At 41.1% G+C, this 4390-nt stretch overlaps 1 pseudogene; it reads left to right on the top strand.

The window, feature by feature from the left end:
- Positions 1 to 362: 362 nt before the first annotated feature.
- Positions 363 to 714, top strand: LOC147422464 (uncharacterized; annotated as a pseudogene).
- The last annotated feature ends 3676 nt before the right edge of the window (positions 715 to 4390 follow it).

Genomic DNA, 4390 nt, shown 5'->3' with positions numbered 1-4390 from the left:
GAGATTTCCATGGTTTTTTTCTCACTTTTTTCCTTGATTTTATTGCTTCCTTGGTGTCTTTGAGTGCAATGGAGTGTAGTGGGAGTTGCAACGGTGTAGAGGGGGAAGCTAATCGGAGCTAGTCGAGGCTAGTCGAGGTTGAGTGTGTGTCAAATTGAGAAAATTAGTGAGAGAAGATCAGCCCATATTATCTCGAGAGAGCTATACTCTTCATCCTCTTTTCTTGGTGTTGGTTTGAGGTGTTGTAGAGGCCAGCCCCCAATCCTTCACATAAACTGGTGCCCCCACTGAGGAGAAGAGAATCCTTCTAACAGGGTTTTGATCTACATATTGGTTCCCATTTGAAGATCAACTCAAGGAATATGGCGGGAGATGGGTATGAAGTTTTCAAGGGTGGGAAAGGAGAAGATGTGGACAAGTTCATCCGAAGGATCGAATTGATTGCATTGAAGAGCAATAGGGACGATGGTGCATTCAAGGTACGTTTGGTGAGTTTGCTACTTGAAGGTGAAGCACGTGAATGGTATGAAGATAGGCTTGAAGGTGGTGTAAAGGGAGATTGGAATCTTCTTTCTCATGCCTTGAGAGAAGAGTTTGAGAAGGACGATGATCCTGAGTATTTGTGGAGAGAGCTAAGCAAGCTGCAACAAGGAGAACATGAAGACATCAATGTGCACATAAACATGTTTGAAGCTTGTTGGAGAAAGATCATAAAGGGACTTGAAGAGAATCAAATGCCCCCTGATTTCTTGAAGAAAGATAGGTTTGTGGTTGTCTTACATCAAAGCATTAGAGACAAGGTGGAGCTCAAGGACCCAGGGACCTACAATGAGGCAGTAAAGGTTGCTAGAGAGCAGTGGAAAAAGAAGGTGAGAAGGCATGAAATGGCAAATAGGGAAAGAGAAGCAAATGCACATCAAAGGGATGGTTATGTATCAACAAATAATGTGGTCGAGCCTTTGCCTTTGGATATGCATGTTGAAAGGGAAATCCATGTAGAAGCTCCAAGAGTGGACAATAGAGGACAGGAATCCTTTCACCAAGACATTCAAAGATTGACAGAGCAAATAGGAAACCTCAACCTTGCTATGCAAGATATCCAAAAACAACTAAGAAGACCTCAAGGAGAACGGCCTCAAAGGAATAGAGGTGATAATGTGATGTGTTACAATTGTGGGGAGAGAGGGCATATATCGCCCAATTGCAATCAACCAAGGAGAGAGCCAGGAGGTATACATCCTATCATACAAAGACAAATAGGTAATGAAGGAAATGTAAATGGAAATGTGCAACCTCTCCAAGGTCAAGGAATTGCACAACAACAGGGACAAAATCAAGCTCAAGCACCTCCACAATTTAACGTAGGAATTTTGGAGGCAGTTGAGGAGGGAGATGAAGATGATGAGGTTGTTGTCTGTGAAAATAAGAGAACAAGGGCACAAAAATCAGGGAGTGAAGGCCTTTTCAAAGAGTAAAGAGCAAGGACAAAGCCAAGGAGAGATGTAGATAAAGACAAGGCACCTATGGAAGAGGCTGAAAGTAGTAAGCAGACAAAGGTAAGGGCAAGAAGAAGGAAGATAGGCATGGATGATTTTCAGCTTGGGAAGGATCAATCAACATACAGTCTCTTAGAAGACTTGAAGAACAAGAGGGCCGACATATCATATGGGCAACTCTTGCATTTGAGCTCAAGTATGAGAAGGCACTGGCATAAACTAGCTAGTGTTAGAAGGGTGAAGGTAAAGACACGCAATGCACATGTAGTGCAGCTTCATAAAGTTACTGATGTTTTGCCTGTGGTTGATGCTTGGATACATGGAAGGAGGTTGAATAAGTCGTACATGGATGGTGGAGCCCAAGTGTGCGTTATGACAGAGGAAACAATGCAGCAATTGGGATTGCAGCTCAGAGGCAAACCCTTGTTCAGTGTGACGATGACAAATAGTAGTAGAGTGAAATGCTTGTGAGTTATTCATGACTTGGAGCTTAATTTTTTGGGTCAAAGGGCTGTCATGGACATTCATGTGATGCCTGCAAAGCTTGGGGCATATCCAGTTATATTGGGTAGACATTGGTTGATTGCTATGAGGTCACAGCAGGACTGGTACAGGGGATGTATTGACCTCTTTGTGGACAGGCCTAAAGAGAAGAGGATTAGATATGATATGAAAACATGTAAGGTGCTGGAAATTGATGATGAACCAGCTATGCATCAAGATTTATCGCCATCCACTTATGACATGTGTGACAGTTCTTCAAGTGCATCCTCTACATGTACTGACGATGAGGTTTATGATCAAAGTCTTCTTGATCTTGAAGTAGATCTTTGTGGGATACATGTGTATGATGAAAATTGTGATAAAGGGAATGCTATGAGATCAGACAATGACCATGGGGCTGATCATGAGCCTAATGTACCAAAAGATGAATTAATGGATATGCTTGCAGGTGACCTGACTAGTCGAGAGAGAGAAGCATATGATGCATTGTTTGATAAGTATCCTAATTTTTTTGCTAAAGATTATGCTCAAATGAGGGGAACAAAGAGTGTTGTTCATGAAATAAAGCTTAAAGAAGGTGCAAAGCCTGTTGCTCAAAAGCTAAGGAGATTGGGCACCATTCAACGAAAGGTATTGGAGATAGAGGTGAGTAAGCTTTTGCAAGCTGGTTTTATCTACCTTGTGGATGATGCAGAATGGGTTTCCCCTGTGGTTATAGTTCCAAAAAATGAAAATAAATGGAGAATATGTGTGGACTATAAGCCATTGAATGTGGAAACAAAGCGGCATCACTATCCCCTTCCCTTTCAGGATGAGATTTTGGACACTATTACATGTCATGAGAGATATTCGGTATGTGATGGGTTTAGTGGGTATTTTCAAATTGGGATTGCATATGAAGATCAAAAGAAGACCAACTTTTTGACCCCATGGGGAGTGTTTTGCTATAGGGTGATGCCCTTTGGCTTGATGAATTCTTATGCGAGCTTCCAAAGTTGGATGGACAAAGTATTGGGGCCTTACCTTGGAAGCTTTGTAAAAGTTTTTATGGATGATTTTTGTGTTTACAGTGATAGAATGATTCATGTGAAAAATCTTGATATGGTGTTTAAAAGGATTGATGATGATGGGGGTCAACTCAATCCTTTGAAATGTAAAATTGCAGGAGCTAGAGTGATACTTCTTGGCCATGAGGTAAGTGAGAATGGGATAGCTCCAGATCCTGCAAAAGTGGAATGTTTGCTTATGATAGAGAGTCCTAAAATTACAAAGGAATTGATGAGTTTTGTACAAAATCTAAGGTGCTTGTCAAGGTCTTTTTGTATGCTTGTTGAATATGTGCACCCTTTGCAAGAAGCAACACAAAAAGACCCTTTTCTTTGGACTGAGCATGAGCAAACAGATTTTGAAGACGTCAAGGAAAAGCTATCTACATTACCTTTGATGATGCCTCCTTGTTGGGATGAAATGTTTTACTTGAGCTTGAGCGTGGGTGAGCATGCTATTGGTGCAGTATTGATGCAAAAAGGAAAAAAGAAATCTTATATGAGGCCGGTTTACTACATAAGCAAAGTGAAGAATGATGCACAAAAATCTTGGCATGAGATTGAGCAATTGGTTTGGGCATTGGTATATGCAACAAAAAGGCTGAAATCTTATCTTATTTGTAATCCTTTTGTGGTGTTAACATCATGTAGTTTATTGCCTCATGCACTAAGGTATCCTGGGGATAGTCCTAAATTGCAAAAGTGGATACTTAGCTTGCAACAATTTGACATGAGATTTACTAAGGAGGATAGTGTGAGAGAAAATATGGCGGATATGCTCACTTTTAAGGAGATTTATGCAAGGAGTGACTTGAAGAAGGATTTGGAAAAGAAGATAGCACCAAGTACAACTATGCATGCGGAGCTTCAGGATGTAGAGGGTACCTTATACTTTGACGGGGCTTTCAAAAGGAGCATTAATAAGGGCACTATTGGTTATGTATTTGTGGATAAAAATGGCATGGAGTGCTGGTTTGGAAGCCAAGAAGTGGATGTAAAGAGTAATAATGAGGCTGAGTATGCAAGCCTCTGTTTGGGATTGGAAGAATGTGACAAAAGACATGTAAGGAGGCTTTTAATCAAAGGTGATTCTATGTTGATTGTGCGGCAAGTTCAAGGTACCTGGAAGGTAAATCAAGAAGGCATGAAGGGCTGGTTTTTCAAAGTGAGGAAGTTGTTAAAGTCTTTTACTTCCTTTCAAATATGGCATGTACCACGAAATATGAATGTAAGGGCTCATGAGTTGGCGAAACAGGTGTTCACAAAGGATGTGCATGCGGTGATAATTAGAGAGCCAAGGTATCTTGGAAGGGAATCCCTCCATGAGGAAGAACATGTGTTGCA

This window comes from Adiantum capillus-veneris, chromosome 27 (assembly GCF_014529385.1).
Source record: "Adiantum capillus-veneris isolate H3 chromosome 27, ASM1452938v2, whole genome shotgun sequence".
NCBI lineage: Eukaryota > Viridiplantae > Streptophyta > Polypodiopsida > Polypodiales > Pteridaceae > Adiantum > Adiantum capillus-veneris.
The sequence above is the reverse complement of the archived record's forward strand: the minus strand, read 5'-3'. Positions and strand labels throughout refer to the sequence as shown.